Below are 27,678 nucleotides of genomic sequence, written 5' to 3'. Positions count from 1 at the left end.
ACTTAGACCTCACATTCAGAATTACTCATACTTCAACAGAACCTGTTAAAAAAGCTGTGGCAGTGTAACTAAAAACTGCACCATGATGAGTGACCAGATAGCTCAAGGCTGATGTTTTCTGACTTCTGAGGCTGTGATTTTATCACCTTTGATGATGACTTAACAATTTTTGTGGATGCAGTTTCCTGCATCTCAGAGAGAAGCAAAGAGGAAACCCCTCAGTCAGTGAGACTCATGATTTGGATTCATGGCACAGATCTGTTGGAGTTCATGGATTACCTGAGGGCAAAGACAAAATGCCATCTCTTTTGCTGGCCAGTGCTGAAGTGAGTGAGGCACACGCTTTACTAATAGGCTTGGAGGTACCTGCTTGTAACAGGCTATGGCAGCTCTGCCATCCTGCACCAAGGAGGAACATGCTACAGGGACAAAGAGCTGTTTGTGTTTAACAGAAGTGATTGCACTGGGATGTGAAACTTGACACAAACAGCCTCATTGGTTTTAAGATGAAGGCTGGTAAATCAGGTGATTGAAAATTGTCATTGTGCTGCTCCTGTTTGTCTTTTCTGACTGTACAGCTGGCTGAAGCTTGGTATGAAACAGCCCAGGAGAGTCCAAAGACACTTGGCCTGGCTGGCCCAGACACAGCAACTCTTCATTACCAGGGCAGAATGAGCCTGTGTCTGATACAGATTAGGGCAAATAAATATTCTGAGGAAGCAGAGCTCTGCATCTCAGGTGGAGGAGGAACAGGTAATGCTGTCACCTCAAGGGAAAGGCTTGAAACCCCTTTGATTCCTGCAGAGAAGAAATGGAGGCTTGGAGATAAAAATCATTGCCTCGGGAATGGGGAGGAAAGAAGATTGGGCTGGAGGAAGCAGAGAGGGAGTTCAAAGGACACTTTTTATGATGATCCTAAGCAGAATGAGCTGTAAGACAAGTGCTACCTTACAATTAGGCAATGTTTTCAAGCCTGCTGCTGTGGTCCTTAAACTCTGGGAAAGCTTGTGTTATGGAAAGAGTCCCATAAAGAGTTAGCTAAAGTACTCTGTAGCCCCTGAGCTCCGCTGTTCATAAGGTGTGTGCACCTGAGACCTTTAATCCTTTTATCTCTGTGTTTTGTAGATTTAATTTTGTTTTGTTTCATTTGGTAAGGACCATGGCCTAAAAGTCACAGGGGAAGAATGCAGGGAAGAATGGTCAGTCTGTTGTAGTGAAGTGGTGATAGGAAGGAGGCAGGTGGGACTTTTGTTTTTCATTCTAGTATTATTAATATATTTCATAAATTTAGAAATTTAAGAAATGTTTTATAATGGACCTGTAGTTTCCACTGTAATAATTGTAATGCTAAACTGTAATGTAACCAAGATTTTATGGTGGCTGACACAACTTCGTGGTTACTAAATAGATTTTCTCATTGAATTATTTCCTCTGGCATAAATATGCCCAAGTCCTTGAGGCTGAACAGCAATCTGCCATCTAGAGAGTGGATTTCAGGCCTGGGGTGGATCTGGAGGGTTCTGCCTGGCTGTCCTGAGACCTTCATGCTTGAATAAGAGGGGTCAGTCTCAAAATCACTCATGATCCACCCATGAGTTCACCCCAAAAGAGCAGATCTACCTGAGAATGATTGTGCGAGTTGACATCTGGATGTCATATGTCTAAAGGAAATCTTTCAGGAGCTCTGGAGGGAGAGAAGTGGAGCAGAATTTAAATTACATGGGTTAACTCTGTGGTGAATTTTTTTTTTCCTGTAAGCTTAACCCTGTTGTATAGACTTTCTATTCTTTGTAATATCGATGTCTTTAATGATGCTTTAAAAATTCTGACCATGAGTAAGTGGTAGATATTTATAATTTTAATACCACAGGTTATTTTTTTACCTGGGAACAGCATTGAATAGCCTCATAAATAGAGTTACTCTTGTGTCTCCATGCCTGTTAAGACCTGTGCAGATTTCAAATATAGTAATTAACAGTAATGTTGGCAGGTATGAGACTTCTTTACTGGTGAGGAGGTTGGCAGCCAGTCTGCCAGCCCTTTTCAAGCAGGAGGTTGCAAGCTGCAGCCAGAGGAATGTGTCAGCAATGAATGGGCTGACCCTTGATTCAGTGATCACCCTAACTCCTCCTAATTGAGGTTAATGCCAGAAGCACTGACACCTTGATGCTCACTCATTAGTGCCTGGGGGCTACTGGAGATAGCTGACAGCTCAGTGAAACACATATTAGATTAAATTTAAAGGGAGTGTTTGACACCATGACCAATTAAGATATATTTGCATTAACGTATATTTGCCTTCCTTTTTAAAAAATGTATCAAGACAATGACATTTCCTTCCACCCTTTTTAGAAGGATTCATGGCTGGTGCCTTTCTGCCAGCTCATGCACAATTCTCTGCTGTGCACCTACCACTGCCCTGCTCATTTCTACTGCCCTCTCTCCACTTTAATGTGAAACAAATAGGAAATCCTCTGGGATCTGGAAAATGAAAATTTGGAAAATTTGTTCCTGACCATGAAAAGAGAATTAGAAGACCAAGATAGAGAGAGAGGAATAAAAAATGGCAGTTTTTTGAAAATCACCAAAGATGCAAATACGTGTGACCTCTGTAGTGGTGTCTTGGTACAACTGAGGTTTGTGAGCTGTTGCTGTAATAGAAAATCAATATAATAGGCACTCAGGGGTGTCTGTAGCCCGTTGATGAGAGCTACATGGGCATGGGTACACTTTAGGGATGTGGTTTACTGGTGAACTTGTCTGGGTAAATGGTTGAACTCAATCTTAGAGCCTTTTCCAGCCTAAATGAGTCTATGATTCCATGATCAAATGTTTAATTTAACTGCTGGGAAGTGCACTAATGAATGTTACCACACCTACAGGCATCAGCAAGGATTGTTGTGCAATGCACTCATTTGCTAAGAAGGGTTTCCTGCTATGAGTGATGTTACATAAGCAGGGCCAGCCAAACTTTGGGAGAAAGTGTTAGTCTCATTTTGGGTGTGGAGAACATTTACACAGGGCATGTGTAATGGCAGCTGAACCGAAGAACTGCAACTCTCTTATCAATGTATATTCTGTGCAGTATATATGTATATTCATTGTTAGATGAGTCGATACGTGCTTTGTTCTCCAGGTGGAATTCTCACCATGCACCCTGCCCAATCTTTGATTATATGAAAGAAAAGAAAGCAGTAGGATATGGCAAGTTAATTCCTAATTTACTGCTATTTTGAACCTGAGGTGTGGCTCTCCATGGTCAAACCACTAGTCCTGTGTGGACTAGGAAGGGAGGAGGGTGCTGTGCCTTATGTGAATTATGCGATTTATAACAGCTGAATGATGACCAACCTGGGTCTCTTTAGTGTTACTAAAAATAATTTCCCTTATTCCACTTCAAGTTCGTGCTTGGGAGAGGCCAAATAATGGCAGAGTGTAGAGGCTGACATTTATGTGTCTTCTCACTACCTGTGATCAAACCCAGCCCTACATCATCCTTCAGTACTATAAGAGAACTCCAGGGAATTACTTTTTTCCTCACTTTGGACATTTTTGTTGCGTTTCTGCTTGATCTCTGATGCCCAAGGCATGGGTATTTTATCTTCTGTTTGTAGGGAAGTTTTGGAATGGGCTTTTATTGTCATGCTGCCTGGTTGTCTCTGTCCTGGTGCTTAGAGATGGGGATGCCAGTGAGCCATTTAAGAGTAGACACCGGCCAGAAGTTCCTTAGGTCATGTCTGCTCAGCACAGATGACCTTTAACGGGGCACCCCACCTTACAGTGGGGAGGAAATTGCCATGGAAGTTTTGTTCTTCGTGAAACTTCCCTTAACATTCATCTGGCACTTGCATTTCCGACCTCCTTTTCGAGACCTCCATTTATTCAAAATATCCACACCCCAACAGTTAATACCCCTTCAGACAGACACTTCAAATACTGTTGACAGTGGCTACTTTTCATGTCCTGTTTTAGTCACTGTTTAGCTAAGCCATTCATGTTCAGCTCCTTTAATCTTCCCTCATAAATCAACCTGCCCAGCCACTCAGTTGTCTTTTTGTTGCTCTTTTCCACAATTACCTGTATCTTTTAACAAACACTGAGCAGGCTTATGATTATTTTCTCCCTGGGGGCCAAGAGAGACTTACAATCTCTTTGCCGTATATTAGCCATGACTGTTGTTTTAGCACTGGGCAGCAGCAACACCATTACCCAGGAAGAAAAGCTCTCTGCAATTTCAGTCCCAAGTGTTCTGCTGCTCAGTATTTCACTTATTATCCCTCATTTAGGTGAACTGAGCCAAAAAATGTAGGAATTTCTGAATGTAGGGAAGCATTTCTGCATGGGGAGAACAGGATCATGGGGAGCAGAATCAGGATCCTGTGCTGGCTGGTTGTGCTTCCAGCTTTACTGACACACAGGCCTGGGGTCTTAAGGATGACTGATACTGCATAATATAAACAAGGAAGCAAATCTTACTAGATCCCTTCCAAAGATATTTAACTAAATTCCTTACCCATGAGCCCACCCTGGGCCATCTCTTATCTTTGAAAGCCATCTCACAGCTGCCTGCAAAGACTCTGAAGGCTGGTTAATCCCAGCAGATGGACCTTGGTGTCTGTACCTGGAGGGGAAGGAGCAAGGGTGGGAGGGCAGAGTCTTGGAGGTCTCTTTGTTAATGGGTGGCACTCCATTTTGGTTCAAGCCAAAGCCTCAGGGAGAGGCAGAAAACTGGTATGCAGCTTCATTTGGAGTCCAACATACCTGTTTTGTGTCAAAAGTTGCCCCAGCCTGGATAAGCTCATAGCTTGCAGGGACCCAGGGAGTATGTATCAAGGATGAACCTGTAAATGGGGATTGCACTATTTAGTCCCTGGATCATTTGTATTTGCTTCAAGCTTTGATGAAATTTTCAAAGTATTTTCGTTAGAAGAAAAAAAAATGCTTCTTGGAATGGACAAGAAATGCCATTTTTAAAGGGTCCATGAAAAATTAGGAAGAAAATAACAGCTTACAAAAGGGCAACCCCCTACTACATCTCTTACCCGGCATGGTAGTCAGCATGGTCCAGTGGACGGGCACTGGCCTAAGGGCAAGAGGTTTTCTGCTTAACCCTGATCAATCATCAGCTCCTTGGGCAGTCACTGTGCTTCCTCCTGCCCGGTGTGGTTAGACCCTGGGGCTGTTTGCTCAGCATCTGGCAGGAGAGAGCAGCAGCCTCCCCACCTCCCTGACGTTTTGGTTTATGCATCGAGTGCAGACATGATCACACAGATGTGAGGAGTCTCTGCTTTCAGTGCCTACAGTTGCTGTTGAACTTTATTGACATGAAGCTTCAGAATGATCTGGTGTTAAGCTCCTGCCTGACATGTCTGTTGCTGTCATGATAAATCACTCAGTCATGAATTCAATGACAATCTCACATTTATCTTACTTTTATTGTTGTTGTTTCTTATTATTATAATTTTTATTACTATGAAAAAGAACTAATATTAAATTCTCTTCCTCTACTTTTTCCCCAGTGAAAAAAATCAAACCACTAGGGATATACCTCAGGATTACATACTAACACACATTTTTTAACATGCTGCATATTGATCAAAGGGTCTGACTTCTGCTGTGTGAAAGCTGTGTCTGATTCTCACTGGGAGGAAAGGCAGATTTTCTCCTCTGTGCTATTAGAGATGATCAAAACCTTATGTAGATGCCTTGGGTATCAATGAAGAATGAAGTATAGGATGTTGGTGCAATGCTGTGGCTCTGTTTTGGGAGGATTGAACCACCTAGTAAATTGGAGCTGGAACATGTGTCATGTAAATTTTCTGTCAGATTTCTTAGCTTGTTATAGTACTAACAAACAAATGGATTTTCTTTCCTTCCTCACCTCATAATTCTTTGTCGTTTAAGTTGTGCTGAATTAGATATGAGGGTACCTCTGACAGTACAGAAAACGAAATGGGGAAGGCACAGATACTGGTTTGTACTTTCTGTTTTTCTTCCTGTTCCCGTTCAGCGTTTTCAGGGTAGTGATTTTCTCTTAAGCAACACTTAGGCCTATGCATATGTTTGCATTTAATTTCCAGATGGGGAGGCAGGCCTCTAATAACAGTGTGAGCTGCTGCTTTATGGATCTGGCTGGCTGAGTGAGTTACCTTCTTTTTGCAGCTGGCCAAGAAACTGCGCCCCACACCCAGGATGCTGACACACTCATGGCTGAGCCAGGCTTTTGGACTCTCAAGCCAGACTGGTGCAAAAAATGATTTACCTGTCCCAGGCTGTGAAAAGGTTCACCAGCTCTTTAAATACATAGGGCTCTTGAACCCAGGACCATACAAACTGCTTAACTTTCTGGCATGACTGCTCTTCATACATGTTTTTCCTGAAGTCTTAGGCAGATTTTATTCAAGGAAATGTATTTAACCATTAGCATTGACATTTTGGTTATGGCAAAAATATTTTCCTGTGTAGAGGGATTTGTAAGGATCCTTCCGTTTCTCTTCAAGTGCTTCTCTGCAGACTTCCGAAGGGATTTCTTTGTCTCTGTGTCTCAGGGGTCTCATCCTGGCTTGGAGAGTTGTGTTTTCCCGAAGGACCTTACTTAGCAAGTTGTAGGTCTCAGTGTAGCTGGGTCCAACCCACTTTGAAGTTCAAGACTAAGGTTTGGACTAGCAACTTGGAGTCTAAGTAGAAGGTTGGAGTACTGAGTGCACAGACATATTGATCTGAATAGGAATGCATTTACAAATAGGTGTGTTATTAAACACGCTCTAATGCTGACCAGATGTAGCTGTCTATGGTATAATCAGCTACATATGGACTAGATACCTTGGCCTCCCTTTGTAGTCAGTATTTGAAAAGAAAAAGGCTTTTCTAGTTTGCAGTTCATCTCATTTTCAAGTAGGTATCTCAGGTACCCATTACAAGGGCTTGTTTCTCTCTCATTTTTAAAGGGACCTGTGGTGACTGGACCAGATGTGAATATCTGCATTGTTGACATCTGAAGTTATGCCATATAGTTGTTATCTTGAATATGTTTTCTAGAAAATTATCTATTTTCAGTAATTATTTCTCATTACTTTCCTAAGTCTTCAAACCTCATGATGTCTAAATTAACTTCAAGCACATTGTTGATTACAATTTTACTAAATTGCTTCAAATTATTTCTTCCTTTTAAACATATTAGTCTTTGACAGATTCACATCTTATTAGCAGAAAAGTAAGTAGAAAATTAGTACGTATTTAAATAATATCTGCTTTGTGTAAATAACATCTCTTCTGAAGTGTTCTTAGCCTTCAGTGGGTTTAAACCCTGTTTTGCAGGATGGGATTTAGGTTTTGATTCTGATTCTGAATGTAACTCTCTAGAGGTTTCACAGCTCTTGCTGTAGCCAAGGAAATTTGTTTTTGTACTGACTAGGTATGTAGAACTCAGTAGCCCATATGTACACATAAAGTGATATTTTAGACAATTTGGTTTATTTATAGATCCTGCCTAGTATTTGCACAATCTGTCTTTGATGTTTCAGCCTAGGGCCTTTCAAAAGCACTCAACAGTCATATTTAACTGGATCATGGGTATTTGACCAGCTGGATTATTCTTGGATCAGTGCTGACAATAATGGGTTCTCTCACACACGGAATGCCCATGTGGACAGTTACATGTTGAATCCCCAGCTTCTTGTCACTGTGCAAAGATGAAACCTTGGGAAGAGTTTGTCTTTGTCTGAGAGATGCAGTGGTCTTAATATAGTTTCCTTGCTCTGGCAGCTGTTCCTGTGGAGGACACAAGAATGCAGGAGGAAGGCGTGTTGCTATTTATTTCTTGTTTTTACCCATCTTTGAAAACAGCAGATACCAAAAATGGACATGGCAATGATGTCCTTCTTACAGAACAGAACAGCATTTTTTTATTTTGGGACATCAAAGTAATCCATGTCCTTCTGAAGTGCATTTCCTTTTCCCAGTTTGTGAAAAAAGAAAACCTTTCCCAATCTATTGTTTCAGTGGAAGCTTACTCAACTCAGAAGCAGGAGTTTGCTGTTAGGGCTAGAGTTTGTAACATTGAAAACATGACAATTCTCAACCAGAAATGCCTTGAACCAACCCAAAAATAGCAGCTTGTCCCATAGTCAAAGATCCTGGTGATGTTTGTGCACTGTATCAGGCAGAATGCTCCTGCAGATCCAGTTTTGCCAGCTTTGTGTGGTGTTTGTCCTCATGGAAGCAGCTGGGGTGACACCAGCAGGTCCGTGAGCACCTCCAAACCCTCCTGCTTCCTGGCTGCCCAGCCATCCTGTGTGCCCAGCTCTGCAGGGGAGGTTCTGCCTGGTTTGTAGGACATGCTGCAGCCAAGTCTGCAAGGAGCTGCTTGCTTGGACGACCTGTGTCACCTGAAGGGGGGACCAGGCCCCTCCAATGAAGTGAACACCTTCAGAAAGACAGGGAAACTCTCCACTCTAAGCAGAGCATTTAGTGCATGCAGCTTCCAGCTATGTCCAGTGGTTTGTGAGGCTATACCAGGAACTACCCAGCCCTGATCTTGGCAAAAGCCAGCACAGACTAACTAGAACCTTTTCCAGCTGGCTCCAAACCCATCAGCACCATCAGCCAGTCTTGCAGCATGCCATGCTTGGCCACGCCACTGTCCCTGCCCCATGGAGGTGTCCTGGGTGTTACTGGTGTTGGTTTGGTGCCTTCTGGTGGAAAATCTCTGTTCCAGGGTGAGTCCCCCCAGCTTGCAGCTCCCATCATCTCCTGTGCACTTGGTGTCTCCCAAGCAGCAGAGGGGTCAGGGAATGACTCTAAATACATCAAGGAGGCAGCTATGACCTGCCAGGCATCCCTTATACTGGGCAGCCAGATTGGAGATTTAACTGTGTTTTGGAGAGAGTCCCCACGGGCTACAACTGCACAATAAAAGTGTTCCCTGGCCCTAAGGGCAAGTGGCAAGGAATGGCTTCCATTTGAATAGAGGAAATCTCTATACCCAAACTAGCTGCAGTGAAAAGTCCCTGGCTTGTGCTGTCCCCTGAGCCATGCCGGGATGGAGAACAGACCAAAATATCTCTGGAAATTTTATAAGTTACAATCTGTGAACAATTCCAAGCCAGTGCTTGAGCCCTTTAGTTTATTAATATGTATATATCCTGGATTTGAAGTTCAAATCAAGGAGTTTTATTGATCTTTATTCTTCCTGTCCCTCTGTTTATCCTTCAGTCTTTCTGGAATAACAGGCTATGGCATTCGTGAGCCTGGCATGCTAAAAAACATCCCTGCTACAGATCAGCACAGATTTACTGTCAGAAAGGGGGCTGCAAAAAAATATGGGGAAAATATTGACACTGTCTGGGCTCTGTAAGTTGGAGAGTGAGTGTGGCATTGGCCAGAGAATGGCCAGTGAACGCCGAACTTGTCTCCCATCATAGTGAGAGAGCAAGAGAGGAACAGAGGTGAGGGCTGTGCCCTGCCACTGCAGGGGAAGATGCCCCATTTTTTGTCCAGTTCTTTCTCTCAATTTTGTTGCCATAAGGTTGGCAAAGGAAAACTAGCTAATGCCAGTTGTTCCTTCTGTCCACAGGACACGGCCACTTGGCTGCTCAAGTTTCCTCTTCTCCTTTTGCTGTTCTCCCACTCTGAGAAAGGAGCAGCTGTTCCATGCGCCTCTGTCTGGGACATTCAGAGCAGGAGAATGTCTCTTCACTCACACTAATGACCTTGTCCATGATTTCTCAGCCTACTTGGAAGGAAAAGAGATTGGACAACATCCGTCATTATTTAGATTGGCACTGGAAATCAAACCTGGCTAATTTGATAACTTTGAAAAATACAGACTCCTCAGACCAGTGTTTCTTTTGGACATGTGCATCTTTATTTCTTTAATTGCCCCTCCAAATCTTTATTAAATATTACTAGTTCTGTCTGAACTCTGGTTTTCTTTGAAGGTTCTTGGGATCAGATCCTATTGCCAAGAGAAGCTGGGACATTTCTAGTCATTAACCAGGAATGACTCTGAAAGGGGCTTTGAGATCAGAAATATGGAGATGTTGGAGTAACCTGTCTAGTCAAAGTTTGAATCCCTTCTTAGATAACAGCTATTGCAGGGAGAAAGTCCAAACTCCCTAAACTAAATGGGCAGGAAAAGTCAGTAAGAGATGATGTCTTGTCCAAGTTGCTCCTAGGACCTGCTGCAAAATACTTTCAGTGGAGTAAACAGGTTTTGAGTCAGGTCTCGGGTGACTCTGTTCTGCAATAAACATAGCAGTAATTGTAGATCATGGTGCTCATTTTGGTCACCATGATATTATTATAACAGATTCCCAGTCCACAAACACACCCTTTCCTTTGCCAGCCCAGCAGATCCTGTGAACCAAACATGCTGTTGAAAGAGAGTTACAGATAATGTGGTTTCCCTGAGCCTTTCAAACATGTTATAAAACCAGAGGAGCTGCAGTAATCATCATTATTAGTAAGCAGACTTAGAGCCTGAGTCTGAATCTGCTGTGAGTATAAACAACCTGTGTTCGTGTCCATCCTCCCTGCCTTTGGTGATGAGTGTTTCACTGTGAGATTAGGGGATGAAGGCTCTGAGATAATGATTTCAGCTGTGTGCCTCTTAGCACTGTAAAGCCCATAGAATATCAGAATATTTATTGCTGTGACTTAGTTGCAAACTCCCTGGAGTGGACAGGGGTTGTGGACCTCATGATAAATAGCACACGCTAATATTTAGCAAATGATAATGAAGACCACAGAAAAAGGGGAATAGAGGAACATATACTCCCAAGGGCTGACAACTGATGCAAAGAGCCAAGAAATAGTTTATAGTGGGAGGGAATTTCCCCAGCTTCCCTCCTCCATGCATAAGTCACTGCATTACGGATGCATTGCACAGGGCCCAACATTGATCCCTCCAGCACCAAAGTTACTCCTGGCAGGAGTTCAGAACATACTAACTCACAAAGCCCTGCAGGCAGAGCAGACCTGATATTTTCCGGCCCCAGCTGGAAGGTGGTAGAGCCTATATTTGAAGCAGATGAAAGGGCTTGTGACTGAAGCTTAACTGGTTGTTTATAGGGGTTCTCTGATGCGTCTGTGCCATCTGCTTCATGCACAGGGCAGGCATCTTACCAGACCGCTTCTCTGTCAACCCTTCCCATTTAGCCCCTTTCCAGAGAGCTAAAAAATCCTCCATCTTCTTTCACCCAACCAACAAGGACATATTTGTGCTAGAAATCTCCCTCTGCCTGGGATATGCCCTCCTGGAAGAGTGCCATTCCCTGACCATAAACAGAAATGTGTCATTGCAGGGGATGAGGCACATAGAAGATGATGTCAGAGGGTGGTGGGTGAGCCCTTCTGGGATCAGGGTCCCTTGATGAGGTATTGTACATGCATTTGTACAGACAGCACTGCACTGGTGAGCGCTGTGCCAAATTATGTCAGCCTTTGAGGCAGGAGGGTTTGTACAGCTGGTAAGGGGTTGGGGTAAGCTGGGGGCTGGGGTGACCTACAGCCCCTCTTCCTTTCTATGGCTTTTAAAAGAGGCAGCTGGAAGGTGGATGATGCCAACCAGCTGTGCCTGCCACTTCCAGTCTGGGATGGGGAAGGGGATGGGTGTGGTGAATTCCTGGTGAATGAGTAGAAAGGAAGGAGAGGGAGGAATGAGGGGGCAAATCACAGTCTTGAGACATGACAGGTCTACAGTGGATAAGCTTCCCCTTGATGCCTGCAGGAAATCTGGGTCATTAGAGGGTGACAGATGCCTTGCAGAGCTGTCTGTCCTGTGGTGATGGAAAATGTCCACCTCGTGCAGCACCAGTGTGCTTAGCCCACAGCTGAAATGAGCAGACCCAGAGGGTGCCAATGCCCAAGGGCTTTAGGTGTTACTTTGGGGTAGAAGTAACCCATGAAAAATGATGTGGGTAAACAACTGATTGCGAGAAGGAAGGCTTTGATTGCAATTGAATTTGATTTTTCTTTCATTTGTGGGAAATACAGACTGTCGGAAATCAGACATTCAGTCGTGACACTTCTGAGAGACAAGGATTAGAACTGCAGACTTGAGCTCATAAGGTGAGAATTAAAGTTTCCTGTGTGATTATATGGAAACTGCAGTAAAACACACATAAAACCAAATTGCGAGTCATGTGTTTCAGATGCTGGAAAGGGAGGAATGATGGATAGCTTGTGGCAAAATCCAATGTATGTACGTGTGACTGCAAAAGATCAGAAGAAGGCATAAACATCTGATTTAGAATACTTGTAGTGCAGAGGCAGATTCGTAGCATATGTCGAGATCTCATAGGGAACAGGCCATGCAATATGTGATACCACACGCAGAGAGAGCCAGCACTCTGGAAACTTCCTTCTCCTGGGAAAAAGATCATGGAGCAACATTTATTTTTAAGAGGCATCCTCATGTTTTATATATTTGCACTCTCTGTCATGATATTTGATAGCATTGCATTTCATCACTTGGAGACCTGCTGCTTGGGAAGGCAGGAATAGAGAGTACCTGTGCTCTGCTCAAACTCCTCTTCTGTGGCTGCATGCCATACTAGTCCCTTTATTTGGCCATTGTGTGTTCTGAGAGCAAATTGTGTGTAGCTGGGTTGAACTAATGAAGTATATCCTGGGAGAGATGCACTGGAGGAGGACACCATGAATTAATAGACCCAAGGAGCAGATCAATGAGATGCTCACAAATAGCAATTCCAACCCTTCCTTCTGAGTTCAGAAAGAACTTAACATGAAACCTGTACACTTTCAAACTCCTGTGTTCTCAAATCAAAGCAGCAATGCCCTAATTAAAGCCACTTCTAACCCTGATTCCTCACACATAACACCAAGGAGCTGGCTGTTGTGCCTGTGCTCTCCCTCTGCCCTCCCTGACAGCCTTTTTAATGAGCAGACTGGAACACTGTGCACTCACGTCTGGCTGTGGGCAAGCAGGAGCCTCTGACAGTGTCCTACCTCTTGCTGGAGTGGAGGTGACTGGTGGAGGCACATCTCTACCCGCCTGAAGTCTCTCATCTGTGAAGACACAGACCCTTCTGTCAACATCTCCTTCATGCTGGATGAAATATCATTTGGTTGGGGCCAGAGGGAGCAACCTTCCTCCTTCAGATCCATTTTCCAGTGAATAGGGCCTGCTTTCAGGTATTGAACAGGCAGCCAAGGCCTCTTACTGCTCTTTGCTGACACCATCACTCAGCACCCTCCTGCAGCATGGCTAGGGGGAGTGGGGGCCCTCTGGCTGCTTTCTAGCCACCCACAGCTGCACGTTCCCCTCCAGTGAAGTGACTCTGGTCCCAGGGAGATGGCCCGATGCATTGGCGTTTGGAAAGACCTGCAGCAAAGAAGCAGAATGGGGAGGAAGGGATCATTGCTGGGATAAGAATGGTTGAAAACACTAAAGGAAGGAAACTGGCAATGAGAGATGTGGTTGGCAATGGGAGAGAAGTCGGAGTGATGAAGAAGGAATGAAAGAGAAAACTCTGAGAGGAGCAGTTCAAGCACTTTGTAGATAATATAGGATACTTGAGCCAGGATTTCAATTTTTCTTTTTTCTTTTTTTTTTTTTTTAATATTCCAGCTCTGATCTGAGTTACTGCAGAAGAATTGTTTTATTGTTTTGTGCCTGACTTTCCCCATTTATGAACTAGATAATGGCCATCAGCAAACCTATAGCAGGTGAGGGCATCTTCAGATCCAAGCCTGGAAGTGTTGACACTTGAGTGTTATTGATAGACATGTGGAGACAGGCTGCCTCTGTGAATATTTCTGCAAAAATCTTCTTGAGTTTCTTTAAATTTGGCAGCTCCTAGAGCACATGCACAAAACCTGAAGCACCTTCACAAGGTCTGACACTGGTACTTATACCCTTAACTGTTCTGCCAGCTCATGACAGGTTTTGCAGTGCTGGTATCATGAGGGGAGGGAGCAGCAGAGCTCCGAGCACATCCTTAAGGACCAACCACCCATAAGATTTGTCTGCAGTTCCAAAATTGCAAGTGAGGTCTCTGTCTAAACCAGTTCTGGAAGCCTGGACAGGCCTGGTGACCTTAGAGAGGTCAGTTATTCCCTCATTTCCTCATCTCTACATTTAAAAGATAAAATATAAGGATACTTTGCAGAAGAGTGAGGAAGGTAACTAAGGTAAAGAGTAGGATGTGATGAGATATATTCAGAATCCGTGGAAGTGCTCAAAGTTCTCCATTAAGGTGGATGCTGTTATCTGCCATTCATCTGCCATTCACCTCACTGCACTCCACCCTTGGTCACTGATCATTAGCATCACTCAGAGACTTGAAGTGATTTCAACAAATTGTCTGAGATGTGCTGCTTCTCATTTCAATAGGTTTTAGGCAAGACAACAGGAGAAAGTAATGCAATGTCACAATGCTGATAGCAAGTGAGTCACAGATGCTGATACCAGGAGACTTATTTAGTCCATTTTGATCTTTTTTGTCTTGCTTTTCTCATCTCATCAAACAATCGTTGCTGTACTCCACAACTGTGTCTCCCTTAGGATCCACAGCCCAGGCCTGAAGCTCCCTAAAGAACTGGCCATTTTGAAGATCTTCACGGTGTCTTCAGCTTTGTTCACATCTCTTTTCAGAACCTGAGTAAGTGGTGAGGTAGAAGTATTAGACACTTCAGATGGAAGTAGTATAGACACAGTCCTGACTGTTGTACTTGATGTAGGCTGCTGCTTGTGCTTCGCTGGCCTGTGTGTGCAGCAGAATGTCGGAACTGGTGGGACATAGTAGGGAGCCAGGGATGTTCAGTAGTCTGGTGTTCAGTTACTTGAAAGTTTCACATCTTCTGAACCAAGGCAGTATTTGTCCTTTATTTTCTCCCTACTTTGCTGTCCCAGAAGTGCCCTGGCCAGTTACTTATGCCAGTCTGAGTCACACGGCAACTGGAACAAGCTTCTCTCTGCATTAGTTTTTGGAAATGTTTGTGCTGTGAAAGGGTAGGGTCCATGTACAGGACACTTCATTTCCTCCAATTTACATCATTTTGCTGCTCAGATGTTTGGTTGATTTTTGGGGTGTGTATGTCTTCAAACTTCTGGAACTCTGTTGAAGCAGCTATTTCACGACTGGTGATGGAAATTTGTACTTGTGTTTAGTGGAATGACAAAAAAAAAAAAAAGAGTTCTTTCTTCATGACCATGATTCCCCCCTCCACCTTTAAATCACAGAAGTTGACAATTCAGACATGAAGCTGATCCAGAATCCTGTTCTTGTACCGGGTGACCCCATATCCATGGTGGGAAAGGAGTTCTGATCTATGCAAATGGTTTATGTTGGCACTACAGACAGAAACTTTTTCACATGCCAATATACCTTACTGCTCTTCCTGTGGGTGAGCTGACTTTCACCAAGTTGGGAAACATCTATAGAGTGCCATGAGTGGAAGTGACATATTTACCTCGCCTTGTCTCCTTTCATCCTATTTTAGACCTCAAACTGTCTAACAGCATTAGGAGGCCCCACAGAATGAGAACTTGAAGTCAGTACTGCTGGATTTAACTGAATCTCTGTGCTATCTCCTGACACTAACATTAACTGAATACATCAGGAATGGGGCGAATTTTTAGGGATATGAGAAACAGGAAAATCTTAGAAATGAAACTTGGGAAACTAAATCTGCCTGCTATGTTTGTCATGCAATTAGTCAACGAGCTGCCTCACAAAGTTGTCTCTGAAAACCAGAAGAATCAAATTAGAACCAGAGGACAGAGGATAATGTGTTGTATTGATCTTTAAAAATAAGCAGCAGTCATTAAAAGAGTAACTATCTGATAAATTTGGCTTCCATGTCTAGTGAAGGAGTCTAAATAAGGAAGGAAGAAAAATTTGCTGTGCCATGCATTCACATGGAGCCCTATGTATATTAGCTAACCCTCAAGAGAGTTGCCAAAATGGAATGTAAATGATGGAAAAAGGAGGGGTAAATTTTGTTGTCATGGAATACTGGAGAAAAGACTAAACAAAGTAAATCTGTAAGCAGTTAAAGCAAACCTCATCCCTGGTGAAGAAGAGTTTATTGAATTTTCTGTGTGACTCAGAGCACACTTTAGTTATTAATTTGATTTCTTTAGTGGCATGTAGGAAGGATGCAGCCCTCTACACATGTTGACTTCACCATTGAAAAGGAACATGGATGACACACACATAGATTTTTAGGAAGGAAATCCAGACAAAACTTAATCACTTAGCTTGATCCAACTGCAGGCCAAGTAGAGGAAAAGAATATGGTCATTTAATCTGTATAAATAAGATGTCTATTCATGTACTGAGGCAATTAATGTATTGTTTCAGAATGACCGAGCTGAAAATTTAATTTAAATTGACTGGAGATGAGGATTATAAAGCAGACTGAAAACAGGCTGGAGGCACCAGAAACACGTAGTGATGAATAAATGCCAAGACTTGGTGGAAAATACTTCAGGGGAACAGAAGGGAACAATGTTAGACTGGTTTTGTTTAAGATCCATATGAATGGTTTGGAAGGAGGGTTGGCTATGGTAGGTCTTTGTGGGATGCTGCTCATCTTGGGAGAGATCATGCTTTCCAAAGCACTCGTACTAATAACTTTTGGATGAATCAAAATCACAGAAAATGGTGCCAAAAAGTTCAGTCTGGGGACCTTATCCAGATTCCCAGTGTCCCAGATGTTACCCATGTACCTGTCTGTGGATGCTTTCCACAGAAATCTCAGTCCATGTGGTTCACCATTTAGAGCAAACAAATTCTCTTAGTTTCTATTAGAGTTCAGCCTCTCCCATTTATTTATCTGATGTTTGTCAGACTTTGACTACACTGGATTCTCCATACCAGAGCCTCCTGGCTGACCCCATGGACATGCTGTTTCACTGTCCTGGTATTTGAACACGTATTGTGATTCTAGCAAGAATCTTGATACTAATAAATATTTCAGACAGAGGGCTGGTGACGCAATAGAGACCTGTAGAACGTCTCTTTTCTTTCCTTACTAAATTTACTGCTCTCCAGCCTGTTTCCAGAGGCCTGGGAATTACTCAGTGAAAGCTGAACTTTGGGGCTGTCCTTTGGGAATTATCACCATTGCTTTGAGATGGAGATTCAGTCCCTGGAGTCACCAGGCCACTGTTACCTCTGATTATGGGTGTTCAGCTACCCTGCTGAGGGGAGAAGGGCATGGTGCTGGCTGAGAAAAGGGGTGGGCAATGCACCTGGCCTTGCTCTGCACATCTGGGCAAAGGAGCTGGGCAGGTAACCCTGTTCCGTATCTGGAAAGAAGTGCAGGGAAGGAGCTAAAGGGAATACAGAGCAATTTCCCCATCATTTTGCAATTAATTGGCTGGCACTGTCCAGCACTAGCTGTAAGGTTCAGTTTTTATTTGTTCATAAGACATTGCTGGGCTACCCCAAAAGTCTTACACCCCAGTGTGTGTCTTCTACAAGGCTCAGGAAGAAATGCAGTGAGGCTGTCTGTGCTGGACCAGTTCTGCAAGGCTGGTTCATAGTCATGCTGTGAGCTCCCTAGGGCAGGGAATGTCCTCATGGGTTTCATTCACACAGAATGGTTATTCAGGCAGGGGGTATAGCTCAGTGGCAGAGCATTTGACTGCAGATCAAGAGGTCCCTGGTTCAACTCCAGGTGCCCCCTCAGGTGCTGCTTTTTAGGTCCGATATTAGGAAAACAATTCTTTATTGTGAGTGGTGGTGAGGAACTGGAACAGGTTCTCCGGAGAAGCTGTGGATGCCCCATGTCTGGAAGTGCTCAAGGCCAGGCTGGACGACCTTATCTAGTGAAAGGTGTCCTGTCCATGGCAGGGGATTGGAATGAGAGGATCTTTAGAGTCTCTTCCAACCCAAACAATTCTTATGAATTTATAATTTTTTTGTGGTGTTAAGGAAACACACACAGTGCTTAGACACTGAGTAGCAGGATTGAGATTATGAAGGAAATTAAAGCATGAGCAACCAAAGGGACAAGCCACAGCCAGAAAGCAAGTAAAGATGCAGAGAAGGAGTGAGTGTTAACCACAGGAGCACATTTACTTCAGCCCCTGCAAGAATCTCCATTTTCTCTGCGTAGTCTTCTGGTTTGGGTACTGATACCGCAATCTTGGGGTCACAAATGCCAAATTTCCCTCTTCTTCTCCAGTGCTTGGCTGAAGGAAACGTTCCTCACATATTCCTGTGCTTAAGTGAACATTGGTTTGGGTCTTGAGTGGGAGGGATGACTAAGGACTAAGAATTAATTGCTTGATTAATTTTCTGATTATTCTTTACAAGTATTAGAAAAGGTGTTATTATCTACTGAAATATCACTATTTTAATTGTGCTTTGATGAGAAGAGAAAACAAGGGAATCAATTACTCAGTGTGGTCCATTAGTAGTGTATTAAAGATAAATGCAAAATCCCATGAAACTTTTCCCACAGATGACATTTATTAGGTTGTAAAACAACCTCCCACAGAAGCATTTGAAGCCCTTTCACTTAATGGATAAATTACTGAGGCCAAGAGGCCATAAGATCTCCCTAAATTAATTGCTGTTTGAACTGGAGTGAAAATTTTAAAAAGTTGGTTTGAAGATTCCCAGTGAGTGTAAGTATCCCACAACCCTTGCAAAATTGTCAAAGAAACCAGATTTATATCTGTTGTGAATGTCTAGATTTAACTTCTACTTACTGGCCACTATGAGATCTTTTAAGGTTGAAGAAACTTCTTTAGCTAATTCCAATTCTCTCTTTGAAAACTTAGAATCTGTGATTAAGAAACCTCTTAGCCTTTTCTTTGTAAAATTAAAGAGGTAAATCTTCTCATGTCTTTCTCCATAATGAGATTTCCCATTTCTTTATTCATTCTTGTGTCTTTTCCCTCAATTATTTTTAGTTCCTCAGTACCTGCAGCCTTTAGAATAGGCTCTGAATACCAGCAGCAGTTGCGCCAATGCCAGGCTGGGTTGTTATATAATTTCTTCTCTTCTTCTACTTGGTATTACATCTCTAGTACATGCATTATGCTGCTGAAGATGTCTATGTTGCACCACTTAGATTCTATCACTTTCTAGGCTTTTTCCAGTTTGCTTCTGGCCTCCTTCCTCATGTCTAAGAAGCAAGTTCTCCACTGTTTAATCTGACATTCAGGACTTTACTGAAATTCATACTGTTGTCTTGTGTGCAGTTTCCTGAATTCCTCTCTGGATTGGTTTGCTTTATTGTCCTCTGTATTCCATGCTGCTTCCCAAAATTCCACAAACTTACTAAATAATAGTCTAATCTTTTCTTCTGTGTCAGAAATAAAAACACTAAACAGCAACTGGTAAGACAACATCTATAGGGGGCTGAAAGTTCACTTGCTGAGTGAACCTTTGCCATTTACTATTTAATTTGGAAAGCTATCAGCTGGTCTCCAATTAATCTACACTGTACTATGTTTATTTTAAACCAGCCAAGTATATTACTCAAGAATTCAAATTTAGTGCTCTTCAAAAGCCCATTGCCTCAACACTATTACTTTTATCAAGCTTGTTTGTAGGCTTATCAAAACGTGAGACTGGATTAATTAATAAGACTCCTTTTCCATTATATGTTGTTAATGTATATTAATTATTTATTTGTTGAGACCTGTCACAGATGTTCTGTGGTTTTGCCCGTGATTGATGGGCTGCAGACAAGCCCAGGATGATAGGTCTAACTACCCCTTTTTAATGTGTGTGGTGTATGGAGAGCATCCACTTATTTACCTCCTAAAATCTTCCTCAAGTTTCAGGGAAGCATTGTGTTGCAGTGAGTTGGACACATACGTAACAAACAGCTACTGGATTTCATAAGGGATTTTAATTTTTAATACTATTCTGAATATGTCTGTTGGTTTTTATTATTGTATCATACTCCCTTCTGAGTGGCTGTTTGCATTCAAAATCTCTTGGGTATGTGCTTCTTCAGAAAAGAGACAGGAGCAATCTTTGGAAAGATCTCCTGACCTGGTCTGAACTCAACGATGTTATTTTCCATTCTTTTCCTGCACCCATTAGATGAGCATGGGAACATCTTCTGGTAGTGCATTAGGCAAAATGATCATACATCTTTCAACTATTGTTTTTATAACCTCTCCTCTGGGGAAGAGTGTTTGAAGTGTAGCATATTATTTTCTTAGGATTGTAAGGCAGTTTGACTTTTGTGAAATGTGTATCCTCTTACCTATTTCAGAATCACAGCATCATTAAGGTTGGAAAAGACCTTTCAGATCATCAAGTCCAACCATTAACCCAGCACTGCCAAGCCCACCACTAAACCATGTCCCTCAAAGCCACATCACATCTTCTAAATATCTCCAGGGATGAAGACTCCACTGCTGCCCTGGACAGCCTCTTCCAATGCTTGACAACCCTTTCAGTGAAGACATTTTTCCTAATATTCAATCTAAACCTCCACTGGTGCAACTTGAAGCCATTTCCTCCTGTCCTATCACTTGTTACCTGGGAAAAGAGACTCATCCCCTGCTCGCTACAACTTCCTTTCAAGTACCTCTGCCTTTTCCTCACTTTTTCATTATGTTTTCCTCTGCTTCCAGTAAAGGATGGAGATTCTTGACCCTTCTTTAGTTGGAAATATATTTATAGAAACATTTTTTACTGTTTTTTTTACAGCAGTAGCTGCACTTGTATTTCACATAACAGATGCAAAAGAATTGAACCATGTACATTTAGTGAAAGGGAATTGGATTTGGAGCAGTCTGCAGTTCCTAAAGGAATTCGTTCCACCATTTTGATAAGACCCTTTTTTCTTTTCCTGTTGATCCAGAGGATCATAGCTGCTAACCATTGTCTTCTTCTGGTCCTTCACTATGTCTTGGAGATGTCCTAAGTGCAGAGCACAAAGGTATGGGCACAGAATTCCAGAGTTCTTCAGGAAACTGGAGTAGACGGTGGTGGAGGGATTTGCTGCACCATGATGCTCTCAGCCAGATGAGTTTCTTGTATCAGATATCTCTGTGCCCATACCTGTCCCATAGATACATCCATCTCTCCAGCCTGACATGACAGACATTACTCAAAAATAGCAGAGAATGGGAGCTTAGCATCAGCATTCCCTGTCAGCTCAGCTGCTACCTGTTGGAAAGAAACCTTCCTTCTCTGAGGCACTGGGGATTTCAGGTTGAAATGCTACAGTGGCATAAATTAGGAAGGGGGAATATTTGATTCAGGAATCTTAGCTCAGATCTGGAACATGTTGGAAAAGCTGAGTTCTGGGTTTGCAGATGGACCAATGATTAATGGCTAAAACCCAAGAAGAGCTGTTATAAATGGAGAGATTTGTGTTATTTCTCACAGAATATGACTGTGCTTCTTTGCAATGGCCAGTTTTGATACACACTGGAGTTACTGAGAAGGGTTTGCCAGCTGATAACAAATTGGGGCAAAATGTATAGGCTTCAGGGAGGTCAGATGGGTTTTATTTTATTTGTGCTGGTGTTTTTATTTTTTCTTTTCTTTTTTTTTTTTTCCATTTCTGTCAGCTTGCTTACATGGTAAGCCCCTTGCTCAAATTCATCACCTTCCTGAGGGTAGAAGTGCAACTCTGAGATATTGAAAACAATTAAAACTTAACATGACATGATTATAGGCATCTAACGAAACTCCTTAAGATCAGCAATTCCCAAAGTTTCTTATTTTTGAAACCACAGTACAGTTTCCCTTTGCACATCCGGGTCTGTGATTAATTCCAGTTTGGGACTCAGGATCCGTCTTCGTTTGGGAACCCCTGTTCCTGCCCTGTGGGGAGTAAACACTTTCCTTGCTGAGGGTCACAGTCTGCACTTTCTATAACCTCTGTTAAAAATGAGAAAGCATCAGCAGTGCAAAGCAAGGGAGAGGAAGGATTTAATCACTTCTCTGTCTGTTCCTACCTTTTCAATTTTCAAGAACAGGATCCTTGATCTCCTGTTTTCTTCTATAGCACATGGGACACACCCATGGCTAAGTATTTACTGGATGCATTTGGATTTGGGAACAGATCTTTGGAATTAAGAATGTGGAGAATCTTGCAGGTTCCCCAGTGAGTTTTGCACCTTGATTTAAATAATTGTTCATTGAAACTTTATGTCACTTTCATCAACTTAGTGCAGCAAAGATGGTATTGGTATCTGTGGTACAAACTGACTGAAAATCCATCCTGCTATTAATAAATGGTGTCTGCAAACACAGTGGCATTTTACTGTTCTTAAATATTTGCCTGCTTTTGGCTGTGCTGTAGAAAAATAATGCCTGCTGGAGTGTTTCTGCCTCTGCCTGTCTTCTGATTGTGACCTGACATGAACTCGTTTATGTAATACTCCCTAGCAGCAGTGCTGCTGCTGGAGACAGGGCTGTTCCTGTGACCAGAGGTAGCTCCACATCCAATTTTAAAGGTTTATCAAGCCATTTAACTTAACAAATGTGATGCCAGGAAGGAGAAGGTTTCTTCATGGGCATATCACTGCCACTGGAAGCCAGGAGTGTTTTATCTCCAATTCCTGTGTCAGGCAAGCTTGCAGAGAAGGGCTGTGTTTGTACTTTTGTCTTGTTCTCTGTTGCCAAAGACCCCTCGTTTTCTTGTTCTGCAGTTCCTCCTCTCCAGCAGATAAGGGTGAGTATTGCAGTGAGGTGACTTCTGTTTGATAGATGTCACCATGTGGGTTGGGAAGATTTGATGCCTTAGCTCAGGATGGTGGAGTTTCAATCAGTTTCCTTCACAGGAACTTGCTACAACAATCCAAGGCTCTGTGGCTGACATTTCATGGCTTTGGTGTCATCATCTCTTCAGGAGTCAGTTTCAATGTGTCATAATAAACAATATTTAGTTTCAGGCCAGGAATTTTCTTCATCATTTATGTTTGTGGAAGCCATGATTTCTTTAATGTAGCACAAATCTAACATATGCAGGGAATAGACACCCTCCAGATGTGCTTCCAGGCCTAAATCCAGGTCTGGAAATCCATACCATACTTCATTCAAGAGCAGCAGAAGGAGGGCCTGGATACCCTTTTATTTCTTTGAGCTGCCTCCGTATTTCAAGAGCAGAGGCTTTGCAGCATGAAACTGTAATTTAAGGATATTTCTTTGCTGATTTCAAGCACTCAATTATTTGAATTTTAAGAATTAAGTGCTCTTGGGGTGGAAGTGATGTGTCTCAGCTGAAGTCTGTTTTGAAATAATCTGCTGGTGATCAACTGTCCATGACCGGACATCTGGCAAGAATCATGTGGCCAGAATCAGATCTTTAAGTCCAGCATACCCCCCTGAGAGGAGTTTAGACTGCTCCAGTGGAGTGTGTTCCCTGGGACAGCAATTCTGTCTCATTTCCATGCCACACACTTATGCATCCATACACAGCAGACCTCAATGGGCACCAGGTATTCTGCTTGGTTTTTCTCAGATGCTAAAGCTTATATATAGGGCTTTTCCCCCTTCTCTTTTCTTTCCTCATTGTCTTTTGTTCTTAATTTGCTTTATTCTCCACTCCACTTTCTATATGGGTAAAATGACATGTCTCATCTTAGAATTTATGTTCACGTGTACTTGTCTCCTGTTCATGCTCATGATGGCTTAGAAAGCCTGAAGGGATATTCTGTAATTTAGTGTCCATTCATGTGTGTTTTCAGTACTTCCTATTAAACAGCAACATGCAGAAATGTTGGCAAGAACAGAGATAACAGAAATGCTGTCCCCACTATTCCATGGAGTACAAAGAAGGAGTTACAGGGACAAATTTACCTTATTTTTTTCAGGGACATCTAGTCACTTCAAAGGCTCTCCCTTTGACTGCCTGGTTTTTTGATCTCCCTGTGAGCTGCTGCAACCTGGAATTGGGAGTGTTTGGGCAGATGGTGTCAGAGACACCTCAGCTGTCATCCCAGCCAGGGAAGCTCTGAGAAGTGCCATGAAACTCAATTATATCCCTGTTTATATTCCCGATATCCCTAGTTTATATTCCTAGAGAATACAGAATACAATATGGTATGGACATGCTTGGGCTGGCTCCACATGGAGTCAGACTGGCACCCATGGAACCTCCAAGCTGATGTGCCTCTGGATGGGGTCCATCAGTTCAGCAGGTGATGAACTCCATCATTTCACTGCATCTGGACCAAGCTGGTGCATCTCCCTACCAAGTGCTGTCCTGCAGCATGACTTAGCAAAGCTTGGTAGGGCATCAGCTTGGAGACCTCTCTGTGTCGTGACACAAACCAAATAAAAGCTACAGGGCAGCATCCAAATTTGTATTTAATTCGGGAGCATCCTCAAAGGCATTCAGTGCAATTCTGTCCTTTCTTTCTTAAGTGTCTGTTATACCTCTGGCTCTCATGGCTTAAGGCAAATTTTGCCTTATTGGCAAGCTACCTCATTTTAATACCCTTTTATTTTGAATTTGCAGGACATAAGCATCACTTTGGTTTGCTTCAGATGGCCAGGGCTGTATTCTACAGCATAAAAACCACTGGTAGAAAGCAGGGAGTGGAACTGATTCATCAGTAATAGCATCTCAAATGCATTTATTTATTTATTTCCTAAGTGCTCTGGAAAATGCTTTCCTTGAAAACCACAAACTTTGACACATGTGGATTGATTTTTGTGGTTTTTGCTGAATATAGAAAGCAACAACTCTGTATCTAGAGTGACTGGAGGTGTGGAGACCTTGCTGACACCTCTGTGACATAGGATCATTCAAGCAGGATAAGGTCATACCAGAAAACTTGCAGGAATCTCAAAGCAGGATCTGACAAACCTTGCAAGATCAAAACCCTCAGTGTTCTGCATGCATTCTCCTTTCCAGCCTCTGGAGCCTACTTCCTCAAAGAGAGGTTAAAGGAAGAAAGGTACTTTAAAGTTCCTCTTTGTAAATGAAATCATAATTGATGGAAAAGAAAAGCAATTGATGTAATATAAACCTCCTGGTAACTGGAGAAGGTGCTACAGAGGCTTCCCAGCAGTTATACATCAAGAAACATTCTTAATCTCCTAGATAATGTGGAAAAGGAATGATATTTATTATCTACAAGTCCTCACAAGCTGAGGATGCAGTTTATAAGACTGTATTTGGCTCCCCTTCCTTTTCCTTCTTTATTGTAATCCTTCACCATGGATCATTTTACATCCAAGCTCACCTTCATCTGTTATCATACTTTGGTGATTTATCGGCATCACAAAGTTCTGATTAATAAGGCTAGAAGGACATCCATCAGAGGAACTAAGAATGTCTGATCATTTCCTCTCAGGCTCTCATTAGCTGTGGCTGTCCTTCTGGGAGTTTTATCTTTGTCTTTCTATTTCCAGACTAAAGCACATGAGGCTTAAAAATAATATTCCTACGATTAATCTTTTGTTTCTCTTACCTTTTAAAACCTTTGGTCAAGATGGAATATGATCTCCATGCTGTCAGCTGAAATAAGTAGAAACAACCCAAACTGTACAAACACACACTTAATGAATGAGCAGGCAAGTCAGAATAATGGATGACTTGATTCAGCCTCCTTCATTCTAGATGGAAAAAACAAAGCTCTACAGATAATCCTATGATCATATAAAATATTTGTGGCGTAGATAGGAATTACACTCAACAATGTCTTTTCCAAAAGAACTTCCTTTTTCTTTATGTTGCTTTGATATAAAATGACAAGGGTTGTGGTGAAACACCCCTCTGGTATTTTCAGGTTGCTGTGCTTAGTGAAGTGGGAAAGGTCTTGTTTCAGAGTTTCTATCCTAAGCTCTGTTTTTAATGAGACACTCCTAGGTTAAAAATACCTTCTGAAAGCAACTTCCCACGTCTTTCCTACATCAGTGACAGATTGGAGAAGAAAATGTGGAGTACGCCTGAAAGTGATAAGCTGAGGTTAGAGGTCTAGCCAAAGTCAAGTGCTAGGGAGTTTCAGCTGTAAGAGAGCTGATGCTTTGAATTATAATCAAGTGATTAATGTTTCTAATGTAAGTGGGTTTGGGAGTTACATGGACTTGCAGCAACAGCTTGGATAAGAATGGTGAAACCTGCTTTTAGAGTTATTTTATTTATAGCACATTCATTAGGTTGGGCAAAATGGACAACATGTGCTTGTGTGGTTAATGATAAATCCATATGAGGACTAAACTAGTCTGCTGAGTTATGAGAAAGCCATTTGCAGGTCAGATTTTTCTGGAGAGAGACAGACTTGGGTGAAACAACTCCTATCTGTTTGGGGTAGGGGGGAGCAGGGAGAGGGGAGAAGAAGAAACCAGCTTTTCTCCTTTTGTAAAATACATAGGATGTTATGTTACATAAATGTAACATAGCAATCATTAGTTATGTATATTCATTAGTTATGTATATTAATTAGATCTTCATTAGTTTTTAAAGGTCATTTGCCCCTGAAGTTTATGTAGATGGCTTCATAAATGCCAAAAATATCATGGGGAGGAGCAGATGTGCATGGAAATTATTAAATTCCTTTTTTTTAAAATAAAATAGCAGATAATCTAATGTTAACATATGAAAACTGCAAAAGCCATAAAATAATACATCTTTGAGGCATTATAATTTTTCTTGTGGGATTCAGACAATCTAGAATGAAATTAAAGGTACTGAAAGAAAAAAAAAGTTATATAAGACTATTCCTTCTGTTTGAATTTACCACACCTTAATCCTGCTCCTGTAAGCATTTTAAGGTACTCTTTCACACAGAAATAGTTTCCCCGGGTGAGAGTATAGTTAATATACCCAGTATTTTGGCACATGGTTCATGTTGTTGTTTTAGTTATAGATCTGCCAAAAGGATAAACAAAGATTGGTTCCCTTCCTCTATCTTTATTCAGCGTTGTGAGTGTCCTTCAGCCACAGGTCCCACTGGTTTCCACCAGAGACCATGATGCCATTTGGACTGGAAAAATAAAAAGTAAATAAAAGCAATACAAAAAAAAAAAAAGACAAGTAAAAGAAAACACTTATAAATTCCCTTTATATAGCAGCCAAATGTGTAAGTGTGCTATTTCACCCTGGAATCTCAATTTGCATGTTGCACATCCTCACAAATAAACAGGCAAAACCTGTCCATTTGCAACAAGCCATTTCCCTTCTCTACTCTTATTTCAAGGTAGAAATGGAAAAATGATGTTCATTTTCAAAGAAACAAGTTGCCAAGTGAATATTCTCAAATGTGTACCCCTACCTCTACTGGGTATTGCTGCAGGTGCTATTTGTGAATGATCTGAGATTATCAGCACACACTTTCAGAAAAGATGCCTGATTATAGTGAGTACTTTTAGCAAGAGAAAATGGCACCTAGTGCAGAGATATTTAATTATATATATGTGTATGTACAACAAAAACAAGTACAGGAAGCTCTTTCAGCTTAATTCCCTTTGAAAAGTCATTTATTACTCTCAGGACAGTCAGTTAATTAAACACATGGTGGCTTTCCCCCTCCCTTGACACCCTGTAATCCAGAGTGGATCCCTGCTGAGAAGATGTACTTTAGTGCCACACAGCATCTTGGGCTCCAGTGGTAACTGCATGAAAACTTAATGGCCTAATCAGAGTTCACCTCATTTAGAGGCTACACAAGATTATTTGTTTCTGACATTAAAAGTTATGACAACACTATTATAATATCTATTTTATAGATATGAAATAATCCGTGTTTTGCTCTGGCAGGTAAACACATATTTT

The 27,678-nt window shown here is 42.1% G+C and overlaps 1 protein-coding gene and 1 non-coding gene across 4 annotated transcripts in view; both read left to right on the top strand.

The window, feature by feature from the left end:
• EVA1A (eva-1 homolog A, regulator of programmed cell death) overlaps positions 1–27,678 on the top strand; it is a 201,514-nt gene that overhangs the window by 104,878 nt on the left and 68,958 nt on the right. The gene's annotated exons all lie outside the window — the stretch shown is intronic.
• On the top strand, positions 17,587–17,658 carry TRNAC-GCA (transfer RNA cysteine (anticodon GCA)). The gene has a single exon. It is a non-coding gene; the product is annotated as a tRNA-Cys (tRNA).

The sequence above is a fragment of the Anomalospiza imberbis genome, chromosome 3 (genome assembly GCF_031753505.1).
Source record: "Anomalospiza imberbis isolate Cuckoo-Finch-1a 21T00152 chromosome 3, ASM3175350v1, whole genome shotgun sequence".
NCBI lineage: Eukaryota > Metazoa > Chordata > Aves > Passeriformes > Viduidae > Anomalospiza > Anomalospiza imberbis.
Note: the sequence above shows the minus strand (reverse complement) of the source record. Positions and strands in the feature narration are given on the sequence as shown.